At 47.9% G+C, this 27500-nt stretch overlaps 1 protein-coding gene across 1 annotated transcript in view; it reads right to left on the bottom strand.

The window, feature by feature from the left end:
- LOC138854187 (uncharacterized) overlaps positions 1–27500 on the bottom strand; it is a 49367-nt gene that overhangs the window by 20942 nt on the left and 925 nt on the right. The gene's annotated exons all lie outside the window — the stretch shown is intronic.

Raw genomic sequence — 27500 nt, 5'->3', positions numbered from 1 at the left:
ACTTATGTGTCCTTGTGGACACTGCCTCACTTATGTGTCCTTGTGGACACTGTGTCCTCACTTATGTGTCCTTGTGGGCACTGCCTCACTTATGTGTCCTTGTGGGCACTGCCTCACTTATGTGTCCTTGTGGACACTGCCTCACTTATGTGTCCTTGTGGACACTGCCTCACTTATGTGTCCTTGTGGACACTGCCTCACTTATGTGTCCTTGTGGACACTGCCTCACTTATGTGTCCTTGTGGACACTGCCTCACTTATGTGTCCTTGTGGACACTGCCTCACTTATGTGTCCTTGTGGACACTGCCTCACTTATGTGTCCTTGTGGACACTGCCTCACTTATGTGCCCTTGTGAACACTGCCTCACTTATGTGTCCTTGTGGACACTGCCTCACTTATGTGTCATTGTGGACATTGACTCACTTATTTGTCCTTGTGGACACTGCCTATGTGTCCTTGTGGACACTGCCTCACTTATGTGTCCTTGTGGACATTGCCTCACTTATGTGTCCTTGTGGACACTGCCTCACTTATGTGTCCTTGTGGACACTGCCTCACTTATGTTTCCTTGTGGACACTGCCTCACTTATGTGTCCTTGTGGACACTGCCTCACTTATGTGCCCTTGTGGACACTGCCTCACTTATGTGCCCTTGTGGACACTGCCTCACTTATGTGTCCTTGTGGACACTGCCTCAGCTATGTGTCCTTGTGGACACTGCCTCACTTATGTGCCCTTGTGGACACTGCCTCACTTATGTGTCCTTGTGGACACTGCCTCAGTTATGTGTCCTTGTGGACACTGCCTCACTTATGTGCCCTTGTGGACACTGCCTCACTTATGTGTCCTTGTGGACACTGCCTCTGTTATGTGTCCTTGTGGACACTGCCTCACTTATGTGCCCTTGTGGACACTGCCTCACTTATGTGTCCTTGTGGACACTGCCTCACTTATGTGTCCTTGTGGACACTGCCTCACTTATGTGTCCTTGTGGACACTGCCTCACTTATGTGTCCTTGTGGACACTGCCTCACTTATGTGTCCTTGTGGACACTGCCTCACTTATGTGTCCTTGTGGACACTGCCTTACTTATGTGTCCTTGTGGACACTGCCTCACTTGTTTCCTTGTGGACACCGCCTCACTTATGTGTCCTTGTGGACACTGCCTCACTTATGTGTCCTTGTGGACACTGCCTCAGTTATGTGTCCTTGTGGACACTGCCTCACTTATGTGCCCTTGTGGACACTGCCTCACTTATGTGTCCTTGTGGACACTGCCTCACTTATGTGTCCTTGTGGACACTGCCTCACTTATGTGTTCTTGAGGACACTGCCTCACTTATGTGTCCTTATGGACACTGCCTCACTTATGTGTCCTTGTGGACACTGCCTCACTTATGTGCCCTTGTGGACACTGCCTCTGTTATGTGTCCTTGTGGACACTGCCTCACTTATGTGTCCTTGTGGACACTGCCTCACTTATGTGTCCTTGTGGACACTGCCTCACTTATGTGTCCTTGTGGACACTGCCTCACTTATGTGTCCTTGTGGACACTGCCTCACTTATGTGTCCTTGTGGACACTGCCTCACTTATGTGTCCTTGTGGACACTGCCTCACTTATGTGTCCTTGTGGACACTGCCTCACTTATGTGTCCTTGTGGACACTGCCTCACTTATGTGTCCTTGTGGACACTGCCTCACTTATGTGTCCTTGTGGACACTGCCTCACTTATGTGCCCTTCTGGACACTGCCTCACTTATGTGTCCTTGTGGACACTGCCTCAATGTGTCCTTGTGGACACTGCCTCACTTATGTGCCCTTATGGACACTGCCTCACTTATGTGTCCTTGTGGACACTCAAACTTAATGTGTCCTTGTGGACACTGCCTCACTTATGTGTCCTTGTGGACACTGTCTCACTTATGTGTCCTTGTGGACACTGCCTCACTTATGTGTCCTTGTAGACACTGCCTCACTCACGTGTCCTTGTAGACACTGCCTCACTCACGTGTCCTTGTAGACACTGCCTCACTCACGTGTCCTTGTAGACACTGCCTCACTCACGTGTCCTTGTAGACGCTGCCTCACTCACGTGTCCTTGTAGACTCTGCCTCACTCACGTGTCCTTGTAGACACTGCCTCACTCACGTGTCCTTGTAAACACTGCCTCACTCACGTGTCCTTGTAAACACTGCCTCACTCACGTGTCCTTGTAGACACTGCCTCACTCACGTGTCCTTGTAGACACTGCCTCACTCACGTGTCCTTGTAGACACTGCCACACTCACGTGTCCTTGTAAACACTGCCTCACTCACGTGTCCTTGTAGACACTGCCTCACTCACGTGTCCTTGTAGACACTGCCTCACTCACGTGTCCTTGTAGACACTGCCTCACTCACGTGTCCTTGTAGACACTGCCACACTCACGTGTCCTTGTAAACACTGCCTCACTCACGTGTCCTTGTAGACACTGCCACACTCACGTGTCCTTGTAAACACTGCCTCACTCACGTGTCCTTGTAGACACTGCCTCACTCACGTGTCGTTGTAGACGCTGCCTCACTCACGTGTCGTTGTAGACACTGCCTCACTCACGTGTCCTTGTAAACACTGCCTCACTCACGTGTCCTTGTAAACACTGCCTCACTCACGTGTCCTTGTAAACACTGCCTCACTCACGTGTCCTTGTAAACACTGCCTCACTCACGTGTCCTTGTAGACACTGCCTCACTCACGTGTCCTTGTAGACACTGCCTCACTCACGTGTCCTTCTAGACACCGAGCAACAGACTGTTATCCTGTATATAACGGGAAGGTTTATAGTGATGGGGCTACAATGGGCAATACTTTGCCACCCATTATAGCCAATATTTTCCTTACTCATTATGAGGTCGACTGGTTGACTAAGTTTCCGGCTGAATTTAAACCAATGTTATTTTAACGTTGTATTGACGATAACTTTTTAATATTTAAATCACATGACCAAGTACCATTGTTCTTACAAAATCTAAATTTAAGGCACTCAAATATTGAAGTTTTATCTGAAGTATAGACAAACTGAACATTGTCATTGCTGGACACGCTTGTCAGCCACACTGGTAACTTTTAACACTTCAGTGTGTCGTAAACCAACATTTACTTACTTAGCTAATAAATTTCCCCTCCAATCTGTTGTTAGTCTTGCAACATTGCATAGCTCCTGACGACGAACGAGGCGAAAGATCTAGAGCTAAAGAGTCCATCTCCCTGTGGTTTGTTCTGCATTATATATATATATATATATATATATATATATATATATATATATATATATATATATATATATATATATATATATATATATATATATATAATTCCCTTCATGTGTTCCTATGCAGTATAAACGGAATTTTATTTCGCCATCAACTTCAGAGGATTTCATATATGTGTGCACAGTATTTAAGTCGTCATTCTGAATTTGAATTTACGCGACAAAAGTTTCCCGTGACTGGTAAACTCCTGCACCGGTTTATTAGATTCTCCAGAACCAAAAATTACTGTTAACACAGCGGTTCTTTATCTCAAAATAACTTTAATGAATAAACAAATCTTTTCTTTAAAAAAAATCACAAACTAACAACGCAGTTCCAAGAATTTCATCCCCAGGCGAGACTTAGTTATATTAAAGCTTAAATACACTATACACCGTCTGTTTAAGTTCATGAATGTTGTATCTGTTGGATAACAGTCCTCTGTAATCCAACAGATAATTGTCAAAGCTGTAATGCAATGTGTATTGTTAAATCTGTGCGTCAGTTGAACATCTGTATCCTTGAACACTTGCGCAGATCAATGTGAAACAAATAAGTAATTAGGTAGACCTCGATTTAGTGACACATGTCAACATTGTGAAGCCGTAGACCACAGTGTAGACATAAAATTATTTATTGTGTTGTCTAGTGAGTCTAACACCACTGAGATGGCAACAGTAGTCTAACACCACTGACATGGTAACAGAAGTCTAACACCACTGAGATGGCAACAGTAGTCTAACACCACTGAGATGGCAACAGTAGTCTAACACCACTGAGATGGCAACAGTAGTCTAACACCACTGAAATGACAACAGTAGTCTAACACCACTGAGCTGGCAACAGTAATCTAACACTATTGAGCTGGCAACAGTAGTGTAACACCACTTAGCTGGCAACAGTAGTCTAACACCACTCAGCTGGCAACAGAAGTGTAACACCACTCAGCTGGCAAAAGTAGTGTAACACCACTCAGCTGGCAACAGTAGTCTAACACCGCTCAGCTGGCAACAGTAGTGTAACACCACTCAGCTGACAACAGTAGTCTAACACCACTCAGCTGACAACAGTAATGTAACACCACTCAGCTGGCCACAATAGTGTAACACCACTCAGCTGGCAACAGTAGTCTAACACCACTCAGCTGACAACAGTAGTCTAACACCACTCAGCTGGCAATAGTAGTGTAACACCACTCAGCTGGCAACAGTAGTCTAACACCACTCAGCTGGCAACAGTAGTGTAACACCACTCAGCTGGCAACAGTAGTCTAACACCACTCAGCTGCCAACACTAGTGTAACACGACTCAGCTGGCAACAGAAGTCTAACACCACTCAGCTGGCAACAGTAGTGTAACACCACTCAGCTGGCAACAGTAGTTTAACATCACTCAGCTGGCAACAGTAGTCTAACACCACTCAGCTGGCAACAGTAGTCTAACACCACTCAGCTGACAACAGTAGTTTAACACCACTCAGCTGGCAATAGGAGTGTAACACCACTCAGCTGGCAACAGTAGTCTAACACCACTCAGCTGGCAACAGTAGTCTAACACACTCAGCTGGCTACAGCAGTGTATCACCACTCAGCTGGCAACAGTAGTCTAACGCCACTCAGCTGGCAACAATAGTCTAATACCTCTCAGCTGGCAACAGTAGTCTAACAGTACTCAGCTGGCAACAGTAGTCTAACACCACACAGCTGCCAACAGTAGTCTAACACCACTCAGTTGGCAACGGTAGTGTAACACCACTCAGCTGTCATCAGTAGTCTAACACCACTCAGCTGACAACAGTAGTGTAACACCACTCAGCTGACAACAGTAGTCTAACACCACTCAGCTGGCAACAGTAGTCTAACAACACTCAGCTGGCAACAGTAGTGTAACACCACTAAGCTGGCAACAGTAGTGTAACACCAATCAGCTGGCAACAGTAGTCTAACAACACTCAGCTGGAAATAGTAGTCTAACACCACTCAGCTGGCAACAGTAGTGTAACACCACTCAGCTGGCAACAGTAGTCTAACACCACTCAGATGGTGACAGTAGTCTAACACCACTCAGCTAGCAACAGTAGTGTAACACAACTCAGCTGACAACAGTAGTCTAACACCACTCAGCTGGCAACAGTAGTCTAACACCACTCAGCTGGCAACAGTAGTCTAACACCACTCACCTGGCAACAGTAGTCTAACACCACTCAGCTGGCAACAGTAGTCTAACACCACTCAGCTGGCAACAGTAGTGTAACACCACTCAGCTGGCAACAGTAGTCTAACACCACTCACCTGGCAACAGTAGTGTAACACCACTCACCTGGCAACAGTAGTGTAACACCACTAAGCTGGCAACAGTAGTATAACACCACTCAGCTGGCAACAGTAGTCTAACACCACTCAGCTGGCAACAGTAGTGTAACACCACTCAGCTGGCAACAGTAGTGTAACACCACTCATCTGGCAACAGTAGTCTAAAACCACTCAGCTGACAACATTAGTGTAACACCACTCAGCTGGCAACAGCAGTGTAACACCACTCAGCTGGCAACAGTAGTCTAACACCACTCAGCTTGCAACAGTAGTCTAACACCACTCAGCTTGCAACAGTAGTGTAACACCACTCAGCTGGCAACAGTAGTCTAACAAAAGTAAGCTTGCAACAGTAGTCTAACACCACTCAGCTTGCAACAGTAGTGTAACACCACTCAGCTGGCAACGGTAGTCTAAAACCACTCAGCTGGCAACAGTCGTCTAACTCCACTCAGCTGGCAACAGTAGTCTAACACCACTCAGCTGGCAACAGTAGTCTAACACCACTCAGCTGGTAACTGTGGTCTAACACCACGCAGCTGGCAACAGTAGTCTAACACCACTGAGCTGGCAACGGTAGTCTAACACCACTCAGCTGGCAACAGTAGTCTAACACCACTCAGCTGACAACAGTAGACTAACACCACTCAGCTGGCAACAGTAGTCTAACACTACTCAGCTGGCAACAGAAGTATAACACCACTCAGCTAGCAACGGTAGTCTAACACCACTCAGCTGGCAACAGTAGTGTAATACCACTCAGCTGGCAACAGTAGTGTAACACCACTCAGCTGGCAACAGAAGTCTAACACCACTCAGCTGGCAACAGTAGTCTGACACAACTCAGCTGGCAACAGTAGTGTAACACCACTCAGCTGGCAACAGTAGTCTAACACCACTCATCTGGCAACAGTAGTGTAACACCACTCAGCTGGCAACATTAGTGTAACACCACTCAGCTGGCAACAGAAGTCTAACTCCACTCAGCTGGCAACAGTAGTGTAACACCACTCAGCTGGCAACAGTAGTCTAACACCACTCAGCTGGTAACAGTAGTCTAACACCACTCAGCTGGCAACAGTAGTCTAACACCACTCAGCTGACAACAGTAGTCTAACACCACTCAGCTGGCAACAGTAGTCTAACACCACTCAGCTGGCAACAGTAGTCTAACACCACTCACCTGGCAACAGTAGTCTAACACCACTCAGCTGGCAACAGTAGTCTAACTCCACTCAGCTGGCAACAGTAGTCTAACACCACTCAGCTGGCAATAGTAGTGTAACACCACTCAGCTGGCAACAGTAGTCTAACACCACTCAGCTGGCAACAGTAGTGTAACACCACTCACCTGGCAATAGTAGTGTAACACCACTCAGCTGGCAACAGTAGTGTAACACCACTCAGCTGGCAACAGTAGTCTAACACCACTCAGCTGGCAACAGTAGTCTAACACCACTCAGCTGGCAACAGTAGTGTAACACCACTCAGCTGGCAACAGTAGTCTAACGCCACTCAGCTGGCAACAGTGGTGCAACACCACTGAGCTGGCAACAGTAGTCTAACACCACTCAGCTCGCAACAGTAATCTAACACCTCTCAGCTGGAAACAGTAGTGTAACACCACTCAGCTGGCAACAGTAGTCTAACACCACTCAGCTGGCAACAGTAGTCTAACACCACCCAGCTGACAACAGTAGTCTAACACTACTCAGCTGGCAACAGTAGTCTAACATTACTCAGCTGGCATCAGTAGTGTAACACCACTCAGCTGGCAACAGTAGTCTAACACCACTCAGCTGGCAACAGTAGTGTAACACCACTCAGCTGGCCACAGTAGTGTAACACCACTCAGCTGGAAACAGTAGTCTAACACCACTCACCTGGCAACAGTAGTCTAACACCACTCAGCTGGCAATAGTAGTCTAACACCACTCAGCTAGCAACAGTAGTCTAACACCACTCAGCTGGCAACAGTAGTCTAACACGACTCAGCTGGCAACAGTAGTCTAACACCACTCAGCTGGCAACAGTAGTGTAACACCACTCAGGTGGCAACAGTAGTGTAAGACCACTCAGCTAACAACAGTAGTCTAACACCACTCAGCTGGCAACAGTAGTGTAACACCACTCAGCTGGCAACAGTAGTCTAACACTACTCAGCAGGCAACAGTAGTGTAACACCACTCAGCTGGCAACAGTAGTGTAACACCACTAAGCTGGCAACAGTAGTCTAACACCACTCAGCTGACAACAGTAGTCTAACACCACTCAGCTGGCAATATTAGTGTAACACCACTCAGCTGGCAACAGTAGTCTAACACCACTCAGCTGGCAACAGTAGTGTAACACCACTCAGCTGGCAACAGTAGTCTAACACCACTCAGCTGGCAACAGAAGTCTAACACCACTCAGCTGGCAACAGTAGACTAACACCACTCAGCTGGCAACAGTAGTCTAACACCACTCAGCTGGCAACAGTAGTCTAACAACACTCAGCTGGCAACAGTAGTCTAACACCACTCAGCTGGCAACAGTAGTCTAACACCACTCAGCTGGCAACAGTAGTCTAACACCACTCAGCTGACAACAGTAGTGTAACACCACTCAGCTGGCAACAGTAGTGTAACACCACTAAGCTGGCAACAGTAGTGTAACACCACTCAGCTGGCAACAGTAGTGTAACACCACTTAGCTGGCAACAGTAGTGTAACACCACTCAGCTGGCAACAGCAGTGTAACACCACTCAGCTAGCAACAGTAGTCTAACACCACTCAGCTGGCAACAGTAGTGTAACACCACTCAGCTGGCAACAGTAGTCTAACACCACTCAGCTGGCAACAGTAGTCTAACACCACTCAGCTGGCAACAGTAGTGTAACACCACTTAGCTGGCAACAGTATTGTAACACCACTCAGCTAACAACAGTAGTCTAACACCACTCAGCTGGCATCAGTAGTTTAACACCACTCAGTTGACAACAGTAGTCTAACACCACTCAGCTGACAACAGTAGTGTAACACCACTCAGCTGGCAACAGTAGTCTAACACCACTCAGTGGCAACAGTAGTGTAACACCACTCAGCTGGCAACAGTAGTGTAACACCAGCTGGCAACAGTAGTGTAACACCACTCAGCTGGCAACAGTAGTGTAAGACCACTCAGCTGGCAACAGTAGTGTAACACCACTCAGCTGGCAACAGTAGTCTAACACCATTCAGCTGGAAACAGTATTTTAACACCTCTCAGCTGGCAACAGTAGTCTAACACCACTCAGCTGACAACAGTAGTGTAACACCACTCAGCTGGCAACAGTAGTGTAACACCACTCAGCTTGCAACAGTAGTGTAGCACCACTCAGCTGGCAACAGTAGTCTAACACCACTCAGCTGGCAACAGTAGTGTAACACCTCTCAGCTGGCAACAGTAGTCTAACACCACTCAGCTGGCAACAGTAGTCTAACACCACTCAGCTGGCAACAGTAGTGTAACACCACTCAGCTGGCAACAGTAGTGTAGCACCACTCAGCTGGCAACAGTAGTCTAACACCACTCAGCTGGCAACAGTAGTGTAACACCACTTAGCTGGCAACAGTAGTGTAACACCACTCAGCTGGCAACAGCAGTGTAACACCACTCAGCTAGCAACAGTAGTCTAACACCACTCAGCTGGCAACAGTAGTGTAACACCACTCAGCTGGCAACAGTAGTCTAACACCACTCAGCTGGCAACAGTAGTCTAACACCACTCAGCTGGCAACAGTAGTGTAACACCACTTAGCTGGCAACAGTATTGTAACACCACTCAGCTAACAACAGTAGTCTAACACCACTCAGCTGGCATCAGTAGTTTAACACCACTCAGTTGACAACAGTAGTCTAACACCACTCAGCTGACAACAGTAGTGTAACACCACTCAGCTGGCAACAGTAGTCTAACACCACTCAGTGGCAACAGTAGTGTAACACCACTCAGCTGGCAACAGTAGTGTAACACCAGCTGGCAACAGTAGTGTAACACCACTCAGCTGGCAACAGTAGTGTAAGACCACTCAGCTGGCAACAGTAGTGTAACACCACTCAGCTGGCAACAGTAGTCTAACACCATTCAGCTGGAAACAGTATTGTAACACCTCTCAGCTGGCAACAGTAGTCTAACACCACTCAGCTGACAACAGTAGTGTAACACCACTCAGCTGGCAACAGTAGTGTAACACCACTCAGCTTGCAACAGTAGTGTAGCACCACTCAGCTGGCAACAGTAGTCTAACACCACTCAGCTGGCAACAGTAGTGTAACACCTCTCAGCTGGCAACAATAGTCTAACACCACTCAGCTGGCAACAGTAGTCTAACACCACTCAGCTGGCAACAGTAGTGTAACACCACTCAGCTGGCAACAGTAGTGTAGCACCACTCAGCTGGCAACAGTAGTCTAACACCACTCAGCTGGCAACAGTAGTGTAACACCACTCAGCTGGCAACCGTAGTCTAACACCACTCAGCTGGTAACAGTATTCTAACACCACTCACCTGGCAAGAGTAGTCTAACACCACTCAGCTGGCAACAGTAGTCTAACACCACCCAGCTGACAACAGTAGTCTAACACTACTCAGCTGGCAACAGTAGTCTAACATTACTCAGCTGGCATCAGTAGTGTAACACCACTCAGCTGGCAACAGTAGTCTAACACCACTCAGCTGGCAACAGTAGTGTAACACCACTCAGCTGGCCACAGTAGTGTAACACCACTCAGCTGGAAACAGTAGTCTAACACCACTCACCTGGCAACAGTAGTCTAACACCACTCAGCTGGCAATAGTAGTCTAACACCACTCAGCTAGCAACAGTAGTCTAACACCACTCAGCTGGCAACAGTAGTCTAACACCACTCAGCTGGCAACAGTAGTCTAACACCACTCAGCTGGCAACAGTAGTGTAACACCACTCAGGTGGCAACAGTAGTGTAAGACCACTCAGCTAACAACAGTAGTCTAACACCACTCAGCTGGCAACAGTAGTGTAACACCACTCAGCTGGCAACAGTAGTCTAACACTACTCAGCAGGCAACAGTAGTGTAACACCACTCAGCTGGCAACAGTAGTGTAACACCACTAAGCTGGCAACAGTAGTCTAACACCACTCAGCTGACAACAGTAGTCTAACACCACTCAGCTGGCAATAGTAGTGTAACACCACTCAGCTGGCAACAGTAGTCTAACACCACTCAGCTGGCAACAGTAGTGTAACACCACTCAGCTGGAAACAGTAGTCTAACACCACTCAGTTGACAACAGTAGTCTAACACCACTCAGCTGACAACAGTAGTGTAACACCACTCAGCTGGCAACAGTAGTCTAACACCACTCAGTGGCAACAGTAGTGTAACACCACTCAGCTGGCAACAGTAGTGTAACACCAGCTGGCAACAGTAGTGTAACACCACTCAGCTGGCAACAGTAGTGTAAGACCACTCAGCTGGCAACAGTAGTGTAACACCACTCAGCTTGCAACAGTAGTCTAACACCATTCAGCTGGAAACAGTATTGTAACACCTCTCAGCTGGCAACAGTAGTCTAACACCACTCAGCTGACAACAGTAGTGTAACACCACTCAGCTGGCAACAGTAGTGTAACACCACTCAGCTTGCAACAGTAGTGTAGCACCACTCAGCTGGCAACAGTATTCTAACACCACTCAGCTGGCAACAGTAGTGTAACACCTCTCAGCTGGCAACAGTAGTCTAACACCACTCAGCTGGCAACAGTAGTCTAACACCACTCAGCTGGCAACAGTAGTGTAACACCACTCAGCTGGCAACAGTAGTGTAGCACCACTCAGCTGGCAACAGTAGTCTAACACCACTCAGCTGGCAACAGTAGTGTAACACCACTCAGCTGGCAACCGTAGTCTAACACCACTCAGCTGGTAACAGTATTCTAACACCACTCACCTGGCAACAGTAGTCTAACACCACTCAGCTGGCAACAGTAGTCTAACACCACCCAGCTGACAACAGTAGTCTAACACTACTCAGCTGGCAACAGTAGTCTAACATTACTCAGCTGGCATCAGTAGTGTAACACCACTCAGCTGGCAACAGTAGTCTAACACCACTCAGCTGGCAACAGTAGTGTAACACCACTCAGCTGGCCACAGTAGTGTAACACCACTCAGCTGGAAACAGTAGTCTAACACCACTCACCTGGCAACAGTAGTCTAACACCACTCAGCTGGCAATAGTAGTCTAACACCACTCAGCTAGCAACAGTAGTCTAACACCACTCAGCTGGCAACAGTAGTCTAACACCACTCAGCTGGCAACAGTAGTCTAACACCACTCAGCTGGCAACAGTAGTGTAACACCACTCAGGTGGCAACAGTAGTGTAAGACCACTCAGCTAACAACAGTAGTCTAACACCACTCAGCTGGCAACAGTAGTGTAACACCACTCAGCTGGCAACAGTAGTCTAACACTACTCAGCAGGCAACAGTAGTGTAACACCACTCAGCTGGCAACAGTAGTGTAACACCACTAAGCTGGCAACAGTAGTCTAACACCACTCAGCTGACAACAGTAGTCTAACACCACTCAGCTGGCAATAGTAGTGTAACACCACTCAGCTGGCAACAGTAGTCTAACACCACTCAGCTGGCAACAGTAGTGTAACACCACTCAGCTGGAAACAGTAGTCTAACACCACTCAGCTGGCAACAGAAGCCTAACACCACTCAGCTGGCAACAGTAGACTAACACCACTCAGCTGGCAACAGTAGTCTAACACCACTCAGCTGGCAACAGTAGTCTAACACTACTCAGCTGGCAACAGTAGTGTAACACCACTCAGCTGGCATCAGTAGTGTAACACCACTCAGCTGGCAACAGTAGCCTAACACCACTCAGCTGGCAACAGTAGTGTAACACCACTCAGCTGGCCACAGTAGTGTAACACCACTCAGCTGGAAACAGTAGTCTAACACCACTCAGCTGGCAACAGTAGTCTAACACCACTCAGCTGGCAACAGTAGTCTAACACCACACAGCTGGCAACAGTAGTCTAACAGCACTCAGGTGGCAACAGTAGTGTAAGACCACTCAGCTAGCAACAGTAGTCTAACACCACTCAGCTGGCAACAGTAGTGTAACACCACTCAGCTGGCAACAGTAGTCTAACACCACTCAGCTGGCAACAGTAGTCTAACACTACTCAGCTGGCAACAGTAGTGTAACACCACTCAGCTGGCAACAGTAGTGTAACACCACTAAGCTGGCAACAGTAGTCTAACACCACTCAGCTGACAACAGTAGTCTAACACCACTCAGCTGGCAACAGTAGTCTAACACCACTCAGCTGGCAAGAGTAGTCTAACACTACTCAGCTGGCAACAGTAGTGTAACACCACTCAGCTGGCAACAGTAGTGTAACACCACTAAGCTGGCAACAGTAGTCTAACACCACTCAGCTGACAACAGTAGTCTAACACCACTCAGCTGGCAATATTAGTGTAACACCACTCAGCTGGCAACAGTAGTCTAACACCACTCAGCTGGCAACAGTAGTGTAACACCACTCAGCTGGCAACAGTAGTCTAACACCACTCAGCTGGCAACAGAAGTCTAACACCACTCAGCTGGCAACAGTAGACTAACACCACTCAGCTGGCAACAGTAGTCTAACACCACTCAGCTGGCAACAGTAGTCTAACAACACTCAGCTGGCAACAGTAGTCTAACACCACTCAGCTGGCAACAGTAGTCTAACACCACTCAGCTGGCAACAGTAGTCTAACACCACTCAGCTGACAACAGTAGTGTAACACCACTCAGCTGGCAACAGTAGTGTAACACCACTAAGCTGGCAACAGTAGTGTAACACCACTCAGCTGGCAACAGTAGTGTAACACCACTTAGCTGGCAACAGTAGTGTAACACCACTCAGCTGGCAACAGCAGTGTAACACCACTCAGCTAGCAACAGTAGTCTAACACCACTCAGCTGGCAACAGTAGTGTAACACCACTCAGCTGGCAACAGTAGTCTAACACCACTCAGCTGGCAACAGTAGTCTAACACCACTCAGCTGGCAACAGTAGTGTAACACCACTTAGCTGGCAACAGTATTGTAACACCACTCAGCTAACAACAGTAGTCTAACACCACTCAGCTGGCATCAGTAGTTTAACACCACTCAGTTGACAACAGTAGTCTAACACCACTCAGCTGACAACAGTAGTGTAACACCACTCAGCTGGCAACAGTAGTCTAACACCACTCAGTGGCAACAGTAGTGTAACACCACTCAGCTGGCAACAGTAGTGTAACACCAGCTGGCAACAGTAGTGTAACACCACTCAGCTGGCAACAGTAGTGTAAGACCACTCAGCTGGCAACAGTAGTGTAACACCACTCAGCTGGCAACAGTAGTCTAACACCATTCAGCTGGAAACAGTATTGTAACACCTCTCAGCTGGCAACAGTAGTCTAACACCACTCAGCTGACAACAGTAGTGTAACACCACTCAGCTGGCAACAGTAGTGTAACACCACTCAGCTTGCAACAGTAGTGTAGCACCACTCAGCTGGCAACAGTAGTCTAACACCACTCAGCTGGCAACAGTAGTGTAACACCTCTCAGCTGGCCACAGTAGTCTAACACCACTCAGCTGGCAACAGTAGTCTAACACCACTCAGCTGGCAACAGTAGTGTAACACCACTCAGCTGGCAACAGTAGTGTAGCACCACTCAGCTGGCAACAGTAGTCTAACACCACTCAGCTGGCAACAGTAGTGTAACACCACTTAGCTGGCAACAGTAGTGTAACACCACTCAGCTGGCAACAGCAGTGTAACACCACTCAGCTAGCAACAGTAGTCTAACACCACTCAGCTGGCAAAAAGTAGTGTAACACCACTCAGCTGGCAACAGTAGTCTAACACCACTCAGCTGGCAACAGTAGTCTAACACCACTCAGCTGGCAACAGTAGTGTAACACCACTTAGCTGGCAACAGTATTGTAACACCACTCAGCTAACAACAGTAGTCTAACACCACTCAGCTGGCATCAGTAGTTTAACACCACTCAGTTGACAACAGTAGTCTAACACCACTCAGCTGGCAACAGTAGTGTAACACCACTCAGCTGGCAACAGTAGTCTAACACCACTCAGTGGCAACAGTAGTGTAACACCACTCAGCTGGCAACAGTAGTGTAACACCAGCTGGCAACAGTAGTGTAACACCACTCAGCTGGCAACAGTAGTGTAAGACCACTCAGCTGGCAACAGTAGTGTAACACCACTCAGCTGGCAACAGTAGTCTAACACCATTCAGCTGGAAACAGTATTGTAACACCTCTCAGCTGGCAACAGTAGTCTAACACCACTCAGCTGACAACAGTAGTGTAACACCACTCAGCTGGCAACAGTAGTGTAACACCACTCAGCTTGCAACAGTAGTGTAGCACCACTCAGCTGGCAACAGTAGTCTAACACCACTCAGCTGGCAACAGTAGTGTAACACCTCTTAGCTGGCAACAGTAGTCTAACACCACTCAGCTGGCAACAGTAGTCTAACACCACTCAGCTGGCAACAGTAGTGTAACACCACTCAGCTGGCAACAGTAGTGTAGCACCACTCAGCTGGCAACAGTAGTCTAACACCACTCAGCTGGCAACAGTAGTGTAACACCACTCAGCTGGCAACCGTAGTCTAACACCACTCAGCTGGTAACAGTATTCTAACACCACTCACCTGGCAACAGTAGTCTAACACCACTCAGCTGGCAACAGTAGTCTAACACCACCCAGCTGACAACAGTAGTCTAACACTACTCAGCTGGCAACAGTAGTCTAACATTACTCAGCTGGCATCAGTAGTGTAACACCACTCAGCTGGCAACAGTAGTCTAACACCACTCAGCTGGCAACAGTAGTGTAACACCACTCAGCTGGCCACAGTAGTGTAACACCACTCAGCTGGAAACAGTAGTCTAACACCACTCACCTGGCAACAGTAGTCTAACACCACTCAGCTGGCAATAGTAGTCTAACACCACTCAGCTAGCAACAGTAGTCTAACACCACTCAGCTGGCAACAGTAGTCTAACACCACTCAGCTGGCAACAGTAGTCTAACACCACTCAGCTGGCAACAGTAGTGTAACACCACTCAGGTGGCAACAGTAGTGTAAGACCACTCAGCTAACAACAGTAGTCTAACACCACTCAGCTGGCAACAGTAGTGTAACACCACTCAGCTGGCAACAGTAGTCTAACACTACTCAGCAGGCAACAGTAGTGTAACACCACTCAGCTGGCAACAGTAGTGTAACACCACTAAGCTGGCAACAGTAGTCTAACACCACTCAGCTGACAACAGTAGTCTAACACCACTCAGCTGGCAATAGTAGTGTAACACCACTCAGCTGGCAACAGTAGTCTAACACCACTCAGCTGGCAACAGTAGTGTAACACCACTCAGCTGGAAACAGTAGTCTAACACCACTCAGCTGGCAACAGAAGTCTAACACCACTCAGCTGGCAACAGTAGACTAACACCACTCAGCTGGCAACAGTAGTCTAACACCACTCAGCTGGCAACAGTAGTCTAACACTACTCAGCTGGCAACAGTAGTGTAACACCACTCAGCTGGCATCAGTAGTGTAACACCACTCAGCTGGCAACAGTAGCCTAACACCACTCAGCTGGCAACAGTAGTGTAACACCACTCAGCTGGCCACAGTAGTGTAACACCACTCAGCTGGAAACAGTAGTCTAACACCACTCAGCTGGCAACAGTAGTCTAACACCACTCAGCTGGCAACAGTAGTCTAACACCACTCAGCTAGCAACAGTAGTCTAACACCACTCAGCTGGCAACAGTAGTCTAACACCACTCAGCTGGCAACAGTAGTCTAACACCACACAGCTGGCAACAGTAGTCTAACAGCACTCAGGTGGCAACAGTAGTGTAAGACCACTCAGCTTGCAACAGTAGTCTAACACCACTCAGCTGGCAACAGTAGTGTAACACCACTCAGCTGGCAACAGTAGTCTAACACCACTCAGCTGGCAACAGTAGTCTAACACTACTCAGCTGGCAACAGTAGTGTAACACCACTCAGCTGGCAACAGTAGTGTAACACCACTAAGCTGGCAACAGTAGTCTAACACCACTCAGCTGACAACAGTAGTCTAACACCACTCAGCTGGCAACAGTAGTCTAACACCACTCAGCTGGCAACAGTAGTCTAACACTACTCAGCTGGCAACAGTAGTGTAACACCACTCAGCTGGCAACAGTAGTGTAACACCACTAAGCTGGCAACAGTAGTCTAACACCACTCAGCTGACAACAGTAGTCTAACACCACTCAGCTGGCAATATTAGTGTAACACCACTCAGCTGGCAACAGTAGTCTAACACCACTCAGCTGGCAACAGTAGTGTAACACCACTCAGCTGGCAACAGTAGTCTAACACCACTCAGCTGGCAACAGAAGTCTAACACCACTCAGCTGGCAACAGTAGACTAACACCACTCAGCTGGCAACAGTAGTCTAACACCACTCAGCTGGCAACAGTAGTCTAACAACACTCAGCTGGCAACAGTAGTCTAACACCACTCAGCTGGCAACAGTAGTCTAACACCACTCAGCTGGCAACAGTAGTCTAACACCACTCAGCTGACAACAGTAGTGTAACACCACTCAGCTGGCAACAGTAGTGTAACACCACTAAGCTGGCAACAGTAGTGTAACACCACTCAGCTGGCAACAGTAGTGTAACACCACTTAGCTGGCAACAGTAGTGTAACACCACTCAGCTGGCAACAGCAGTGTAACACCACTCAGCTAGCAACAGTAGTCTAACACCACTCAGCTGGCAACAGTAGTGTAACACCACTCAGCTGGCAACAGTAGTCTAACACCACTCAGCTGGCAACAGTAGTCTAACACCACTCAGCTGGCAACAGTAGTGTAACACCACTTAGCTGGCAACAGTATTGTAACACCACTCAGCTAACAACAGTAGTCTAACACCACTCAGCTGGCATCAGTAGTTTAACACCACTCAGTTGACAACAGTAGTCTAACACCACTCAGCTGACAACAGTAGTGTAACACCACTCAGCTGGCAACAGTAGTCTAACACCACTCAGTGGCAACAGTAGTGTAACACCACTCAGCTGGCAACAGTAGTGTAACACCAGCTGGCAACAGTAGTGTAACACCACTCAGCTGGCAACAGTAGTGTAAGACCACTCAGCTGGCAACAGTAGTGTAACACCACTCAGCTGGCAACAGTAGTCTAACACCATTCAGCTGGAAACAGTATTGTAACACCTCTCAGCTGGCAACAGTAGTCTAACACCACTCAGCTGACAACAGTAGTGTAACACCACTCAGCTGGCAACAGTAGTGTAACACCACTCAGCTTGCAACAGTAGTGTAGCACCACTCAGCTGGCAACAGTAGTCTAACACCACTCAGCTGGCAACAGTAGTGTAACACCTCTCAGCTGGCAACAGTAGTCTAACACCACTCAGCTGGCAACAGTAGTCTAACACCACTCAGCTGGCAACAGTAGTGTAACACCACTCAGCTGGCAACAGTAGTGTAGCACCACTCAGCTGGCAACAGTAGTCTAACACCACTCAGCTGGCAACAGTAGTGTAACACCACTCAGCTGGCAACCGTAGTCTAACACCACTCAGCTGGTAACAGTATTCTAACACCACTCAGCTGGCAACAGTAGTGTAACACCACTCAGCTGGCAACAGTAGTCTAACACCACTCAGCTGGCAACAGTAGTGTAACACCACTCATCTGGCAACAGTAGTCTAACACCACTCAGCTGGCAATAGTAGTGTAACACCTCTCAGCTGGCAACAGTAGTCTAACACCACTCAGCTGGTAACAGTAGTATAACACCACTCAGCTAGCAACAGTAGTCTAACACCACTCAGCTGGCAACAGTAGTCTAACACCTCTCAGCTGGCAACAGTAGTCTAACACCACTCAGCTGGCAACAGTAGTCTAACACCACTCAGCTGGCAACAGTAGTCTAACACCACTCAGCTGGCAACAGTAGTCTAACACCACTCAGCTGGCAAGAGTAGTCTAACACCACTCAGCTGGCAACAGTAGTCTAACACCACTCAGCTGGCAACAGTAGTCTAACACCACTCAGCTTGTAACAGTATTCTAACACCACTCAGCTGGCAACAGTAGTGTAACACCACTCAGCTGGCAACAGTAGTCTAACACCACTCAGCTGGCAACAGTAGTCTAACACCACTCAGCTGGCAACAGTAGTCTAACACCACTCAGCTGGCAACAGTAGTCTAACACCACTCAGCTGGCAACAGTAGTCTAACACCACTCAGCTGGCAAGAGTAGTCTAACACCACTCAGCTGGCAACAGTAGTCTAACACCACTCAGCTGGCAACAGTAGTCTAACACCACTCAGCTGGTAACAGTATTCTAACACCACTCAGCTGGCAACAGTAGTGTAACACCACTCAGCTGGCAACAGTAGTCTAACACAACTCAGCTGGCAACAGTAGTGTAACACCACTCAGCTGGCAACAGTAGTCTAACACCTCTCAGCTGGCAATAGTAGTGTAACACCACTCAGCTGGCAACAGTAGTCTAACACCACTCAGCTGGTAACAGTAGTATAACACCACTCAGCTGGCAACAGTAGTCTAACACCACTTAGCTGGCAACAGTATTGTAACACCACTCAGCTAACAACAGTAGTCTAACACCACTCAGCTGGCATCAGTAGTTTAACACCACTCAGTTGACAACAGTAGTCTAACACCACTCAGCTGACAACAGTAGTGTAACACCACTCAGCTGGCAACAGTAGTCTAACACCACTCAGTGGCAACAGTAGTGTAACACCACTCAGCTGGCAACAGTAGTGTAACACCAGCTGGCAACAGTAGTGTAACACCACTCAGCTGGCAACAGTAGTGTAAGACCACTCAGCTGGCAACAGTAGTGTAACACCACTCAGCTGGCAACAGTAGTCTAACACCATTCAGCTGGAAACAGTATTGTAACACCTCTCAGCTGGCAACAGTAGTCTAACACCACTCAGCTGACAACAGTAGTGTAACACCACTCAGCTGGCAACAGTAGTGTAACACCACTCAGCTTGCAACAGTAGTGTAGCACCACTCAGCTGGCAACAGTAGTCTAACACCACTCAGCTGGCAACAGTAGTGTAACACCTCTCAGCTGGCAACAGTAGTCTAACACCACTCAGCTGGCAACAGTAGTCTAACACCACTCAGCTGGCAACAGTAGTGTAACACCACTCAGCTGGCAACAGTAGTGTAGCACCACTCAGCTGGCAACAGTAGTCTAACACCACTCAGCTGGCAACAGTAGTGTAACACCACTCAGCTGGCAACCGTAGTCTAACACCACTCAGCTGGTAACAGTATTCTAACACCACTCAGCTGGCAACAGTAGTGTAACACCACTCAGCTGGCAACAGTAGTCTAACACCACTCAGCTGGCAACAGTAGTGTAACACCACTCATCTGGCAACAGTAGTCTAACACCACTCAGCTGGCAATAGTAGTGTAACACCTCTCAGCTGGCAACAGTAGTCTAACACCACTCAGCTGGTAACAGTAGTCTAACACCACTCAGCTAGCAACAGTAGTCTAACACCACTCAGCTGGCAACAGTAGTCTAACACCTCTCAGCTGGCAACAGTAGTCTAACACCACTCAGCTGGCAACAGTAGTCTAACACCACTCAGCTGGCAACAGTAGTCTAACACCACTCAGCTGGCAACAGTAGTCTAACACCACTCAGCTGGCAAGAGTAGTCTAACACCACTCAGCTGGCAACAGTAGTCTAACACCACTCAGCTGGCAACAGTAGTCTAACACCACTCAGCTGGTAACAGTATTCTAACACCACTCAGCTGGCAACAGTAGTGTAACACCACTCAGCTGGCAACAGTAGTCTAACACCACTCAGCTGGCAACAGTAGTCTAACACCACTCAGCTGGCAACAGTAGTCTAACACCACTCAGCTGGCAACAGTAGTCTAACACCACTCAGCTGGTAACAGTATTCTAACACCACTCAGCTGGCAACAGTAGTGTAACACCACTCAGCTGGCAACAGTAGTCTAACACAACTCAGCTGGCAACAGTAGTGTAACACCACTCAGCTGGCAACAGTAGTCTAACACCTCTCAGCTGGCAATAGTAGTGTAACACCACTCAGCTGGCAACAGTAGTCTAACACCACTCAGCTGGTAACAGTAGTATAACACCACTCAGCTGGCAACAGTAGTCTAACACCACTCAGCTTGCAACAGTAGTCTAACACCACTCAGCTGGCAACAGTAGTCTAACACCACTCAGCTGGCAACAGTAGTCTAACATCACTCAGCTGGCAACAGTAGTCTAACACCACTCAGCTGGCAACAGTAGTCTAACACCACTCAGCTGGCAACAGTAGTCTAACACCACTCAGCTTGCAACAGTAGTCTAACAGCACTCAGCTGGCAACAGTAGTCTAACACCACTCAGCTGGCAACAGTAGTCTAACACCACTCAGCTGGCAACAGTAGTCTAACACCACTCAGCTGACAACAGTAGTGTAACACCACTCAGCTGGCAATAGTAGTCGAACACCACTCAGCTGGCAACAATAGTCTAACACCACTCAGCTGGCAACAGTAGTGTAACACCTCTCAGCTGGCAACAGTAGTGTAACACCACTCAGCTGTCAACAGTAGTCTAACACACACACACACACACACACACACACACACACACACACACACACACACACACACACACACACACACACACACACACACACACAAACACACACACATACACACACGCATACACACACACACACACACACATGCCACATCCAATGCCCTCACCCACTACATTACAAACTTCACCCCCACAGCAACAACCCATAGTTCCTTACCAGGTCTCCCACTTCCCCAACCCCAATATACTTCCCAGACCACAGTCTTAGAAAAGAAGTTGAAGGTGTGGTATACAAATGCAGATGGAATAACAAACAAGTATGAGGAGTGGCACGAAAGAATCAAAGAGACATCCCCAGACATAATAGCACTCACAGAAACAAAACTCACCAGAATAATAACAGATTCAATCTTTCCATCCGGATATCAAATCTTCAGGAAAGACAGAGGGAGGAGAGGGGGAGGAGGAGTTGCACTGCTCATTAAAAACCAGTGGGGTTTTGAGAAAATGGAAGGAATGGATGGCATGGGCGAAAGGGACTACTTAGTAGGAACAATCCAGTCTGAGGGACATAAGGTGATAATTGCAGTAATGTACAACCCACCACAGAACTGCAGGAGGCCAAGAGAAGAATGCGATGAGAGCAACAGAGCAATGATCAACACACTAGCCGAGGTGGCCAGGAGAGCACACATGGGGGGAGCAAAGTTACTAGTTATGGGTGATTTCAATCACAAGGAGATTGACTGGGAAAACCTGGAGCCCCATGGGGGTCCCGAAACATGGAGAGCCAAGATGATGGATGTGGTACTGGAGAACCTCATGCATCAACATGTTAGAGACACTACCAGAGAGAGAGGAGAGGATGAACCAGCAAGGTTGGACCTTGTATTCACCATGAGTAGTTCGGACATCGAGGGTATCATGTATGAAAGGCCCCTGGGAGCTAGTGATCATGTGGTTCTGTGCTTCGACTACATAGTTGAGCTCCAAGTGGAGAGAGTAGCAGGAATAGGCTGGGAAAAACCAAACTACAAAAGGGGGAACTACTCAGGCATGAGGAACTTCCTTCAAGACATTCAGTGGGAGAGGGAACTGACAGGAAAACCAGTACAAGAAATGATGGACTATGTAGCAACAAAATGCAAGGAGGCAGAGGAGAGGTTTGTTCCCAAGGGAAACAGAAATAATGGGAAGAACAGAACGAGTCGTTGGTTCACCCAAAGGCGTAGGGAGGCAAAAACTAGGTGTACTAGAGAATGGAAAAGGTACAGAAGACAGAGAACTCAGGAAAATAAAGAAATCAGCCGAAGAGCCAGAAACGAATATGCACAGATAAGAAGGGAGGCTCAGAGACAATATGAAAATGACATAGCATCAAAAGTAAAGACTGACCCGAAGCTGTTGTACAGCCACATCAGGAGGAAAATAACAGTCAAGGACCAGGTAATCAGACTGAGGAAGGGTGATGGGGAATTCACAAGAAACGACCGAGAGGTATGTCAGGAGCTCAACACAAGATTTAAAGCGGTATTTACAGTGGAAACCAGTAGGACTCCAAGAAATCAGAACAGGGGGGCACACCAGCAAGTGCTGGATGAGGTACATATAACCAAGGAGGAGGTGAAGAATATGCTATGCGAACTTGACACCTCAAAGGCGGTGGGACCAGACAACATCTCTCCATGGGTCCTTAAAGAGGGAGCAGAGATATTGTGTGAGCCATTAACAAAGATCTTCAACACATCATTTGAAACTGGGCAACTCCCTGAGGTATGGAAAATGGCAAATGTAGTCCCAATTTTTAAAAAGGGAGACAGACATGAGGCACTAAACTACAGACCTGTATCACTAACGTGTATAGTATGCAAGGTCATGGAGAAGATCATCAGGAGGAGAGTGGTGGGGCACCTGGAAAGAAACAAGTGTATAATTGACAACCAGCACGGTTTCAGGGAAGGAAAATCCTGTGTCACAAACCTACTAGAGTTTTATGACAAGGTGACAGAAGTAAGACAAGAGAGAGAGGGGTGGATCGACTGCGTATTTTTGGACTGCAAGAAGGCTTTCGACACAGTTCCTCACAAGAGGTTACTGCAAAAGCTAGAGAACCAGGCACACATAACAGGAAAGGCACTGCAATGGATCAGAGAATATCTGACAGGGAGGCAACAACGAGTCATGGTACGCGACGAGGTGTCAGAGTGGGCGCCTGTGACAAGCGGGGTTCCACAGGGGTCAGTCCTAGGATCTGTGCTGTTCTTGGTATACGTGAACGACATAACGGAAGGGATAGACTCAGAAGTGTCCTTGTTTGCAGACGATGTGAAGTTAATGAGAAGAATCGAATCGGACGAGGATCAGGCAGGACTACAAAGAGATCTGGACAGGCTACAAGCCTGGTCCAGCAACTGGCTCCTTGAATTTAACCCTGCCAAATGCAAAGTCATGAAGATTGGGGAAGGGCAAAGAAGACCGCAAACACAATATAGTTTAGATGGCCAAAGACTGCAAACCTCACTCAAGGAAAAAGATCTGGGGGTGAGTATAACACCGAGCATATCTCCTGAGGCGCACATCAATCAGATAACTGCTGCAGCATACGGGCGCCTGGCAAACCTACGGATAGCGTTCCGATACCTCAGTAAGGATTCGTTTAAGACTGTACACCATCTACGTCAGGCCCATACTGGAGTATGCAGCACCAGTTTGGAATCCACACCTAGTCAAGCACGTCAAGAAATTAGAGAAAGTGCAAAGGTTTGCAACAAGACTAGTCCCAGAGCTACGGGGATTGTCCTATGAAGAAAGGTTGAGGGAAATCGGCCTGACGACACTGGAGGCCAGGAGGGTCAGGGGAGACATGATAACGACATATAAAATACTGCGCGGAATAGACGAGGTGGACAAAGACGGGATGTTCCAGAGATGGGACACAGACACAAGAGGTCACAATTGGAAGTTGAAGACTCAGATGAATCAAAGGGATGTTAGGAAGTATTTCTTCAGTCATAGAGTAGTCAGGCCATGGAATAGCCTAGAAAGTGATGTGGTGGAGGCAGGAACCATACATAGTTTTAAGGCGAGGTATGATAGAGCTCATGGGGCAGGGAGAGAGAGGACCTAGTAGCAATCAGCGAAGAGGCGGGGCCAGGAGCTGTGACTCGACCCCTGCAACCACAAATAGGTGAATAGGTGAGTACACACACCCACACACACACAGTGAAGCAACCAGTGAAGAGGCGGGGCCAGGAGCTTGGACTCGACCCCTGCAACCTCAACTAGGTGAGTATACACACACACACACACACACACACACACACACACACACACACACACACACACACACACACACAAGTGTTGGACACAGTACATACAACCGAGGAACAAGTGAACAGGCTGCTTAGCGATTTAGATACCTCAAAGGCGATGGGGCCCGATAACATCTCTCCATGGGTCCTGAGAGTGGGAGCAAAGGCGCTGTGTGTACCATTAACAACAATCTTCAACACATCTATCGAGAAAGGGCGACTACCTGAGGTATGGAAAACAGCAAATGTAGTCCCACTTTTTAAAAAAGGAGACAGACACGAAGCACTAAACTACTGACCAGTGTCACTGACATGTATAGTATGCAAAATCATGAAGAAGATTATCAGGAGAAGAGTGGTGGAGCACCTAGAAAGGAATGAGCTTAACGACAGCCAGCACGGTTTCAGGGACGGGAAATCATGTGTCACAAATCTACTGGAGTTCTATGACAGAGTGACAGAAGTGAAACAAGAGAGAGAGAGGGGTGGGTAGATTGTATTTTCCTGGACTGTAAGAAGGTGTTAGAGACAGTTTTTACACAAGAGATTAGAGCAAAAGCTGGAGGACCAGGCAGGGATAACAGGGAAGGCAATACAATGGATCAGGGAATACCTGTCAGGAAGACAACAGCGGCCCATGGTACGTGGAGAGGCGTCAGAGTGGGCACCTGTGACGAGCGGGGTTCCACAGGGGTCAGTCCTAGTATTTGTGAATGACAGGGCAGAAGGAATAGACTCGAAGTGTAGCTGTTTGCAGATGATGTGAAGCTGAAGAGAAGAATTCAATCGGACGGGGACCAGGCAGAACTACAAAGGGATCTGGACAGGCTGCATGACTGGTCCAGCAACTGGCTCCAGGAGTTCAGTCCCACCAAGTGCAAAGTCATGAAGATTGGGGAAGAGCAAAGAAGACAGCAGACGGAATACAGTCTAGGGGGCCAGAGACTACAAACCTCACTCAAGGAAAAGGATCTTGGGGTGAGTATAACACCAGGCACATCTCCTGAGGCTCACATCAACCAAATAATTGCAGCAGCTTACCGGCGCCTAGCAAACTTAAGAACATCATTCCGACATCTTAATAAGGATTCGTTCAGGACCCTGTACACTGTGTATGTTAGGCCCAAATTGGAATATACAGCACCAGTTTGGAACCCACACCTAGCCAAGCATGTAAGGAAACTAAAGAAAGTGCAAAGGTTTGCAACTAGACTCATCCCAGAGCTAAGGGGTATGTCCTACGAGGAGAGGTTAAGAGAAATCGACCTGACACCACTGGAGGACAGGAGAGATAGGGGGGGGGCTATGATAACATCATACAAAATACTGAGAGGATCGACAAGGTGGACAGAGACAGGATGTTCCAGAGATGGGACACAGCAACAAGTTGGAAGTCGAAGACTCAGATGAATCACAGGGATGTTAGAAAGTATTTCTTCAGTCAGACAGTTGTCGGGAAGTGGAATATAGTCTGGGAAACGATGTAGTGGAGGCAGGATCCAAATATAGCTTTAAGAAGAGGTATGATAAACTTCAAGGAGCGGAAAGAGTGACCTAGTAGCGGCCAGCGAAGAGGCGGGGCCAGAAGCTGTGAATCGACCCCTGTAACCACAACTAGGTGAGTACACACACACACGCGCGCGCGCGCGCACAGGAGAGTGGTGGAACACCTGGAACAACAAGAGTATAAACGCCAACCAGCATGGATTTATGGAAGGCAAATCCTGTGTCACAAACCTACTGGAGTTTTATGATAAAGTAACAGAAGACACGAGAGAAAGGGGTGGATTGATTGCATCTTCTTGGACTGCAAGAAAGCCTTCAACACAGTTCCTCACAGGAGATTGGTGCAGAAGCTAGAGGATCAGGTGCGTATAACAGGAAGGGCACTGCAGTGGATCAAAGAATACCTGACAGGGAGGCAACAACGAGTCATGGTGCATGATGAGGTATCACAGTGGGCACCTGTGACAAGCGGGGTCCCACAGGGGTCAGTCTTAGGACCAGTGCTATTTCTGGTATATGTGAACATGATGGTAGGGTTATACTCAGAAGTGTCTCTGTTCGCAGATGATGTGAAGTTAATGAGAAGAATTAAATCAGATGAGGATCAGGTAGGACTTCAAAGAGACCTGGACAGGCTGGACACCTGGTCAAGCAATTGGCTTCTCGAATTTAACCCCACCAAATGCAAAATCATGAAGATCGGGGAAGGGAAAAGAAGACCGCAGACGGAGTATAGGCTAGGTGGCCAAAGACTGCAAACCTCGCTCAAGGAGAAAGATCTTGGGGTGAGTATAACACCGAGCACGTCTCCGGAAGCACACATCAACCAGATAACTGCTGCAGCATATGGGCGCCTGGCAAACCTGAGAACAGCGTTCCGATACCTTAGTAAGGAATCGTTCAAGACACTGTACACCGTGTACGTCAGGCCCATATTTGAGTATGCAGCACCTGTTTGGAACCCACACTTGATCAAGCACGTCAAGAAATTAGAGAAAGTGCAAAGGTTTGCAACAAGGTTAGTTCCAGAGGTAAGGGGAATGCCCTACGAAGAAAGGTTAAGGGAAATCGGCCTGACGACACTGGATAACAGGAGGGTTAGGGGAGACATGATAACAACATACAAAATACTGCGTGGAATAGACAAGGTGGACAGAGAGAGGATGTTCCAGAGAGGGCACACAGAAACAAGGGGTCACAATTGGAAGTTGAAGACTCAGATGAGTCAAAGGGATGTTAGGAAGTATTTCTTCAGTCACAGAGTAGTCAGGAAGTGGAATAGCCTAGCAAGTGAGGTAGTGGAGGCA

Source organism: Cherax quadricarinatus, chromosome 51, assembly GCF_038502225.1.
Source record: "Cherax quadricarinatus isolate ZL_2023a chromosome 51, ASM3850222v1, whole genome shotgun sequence".
Taxonomy (NCBI): domain Eukaryota; kingdom Metazoa; phylum Arthropoda; class Malacostraca; order Decapoda; family Parastacidae; genus Cherax; species Cherax quadricarinatus.
This window is presented reverse-complemented; position numbering and strand designations above follow the sequence as displayed.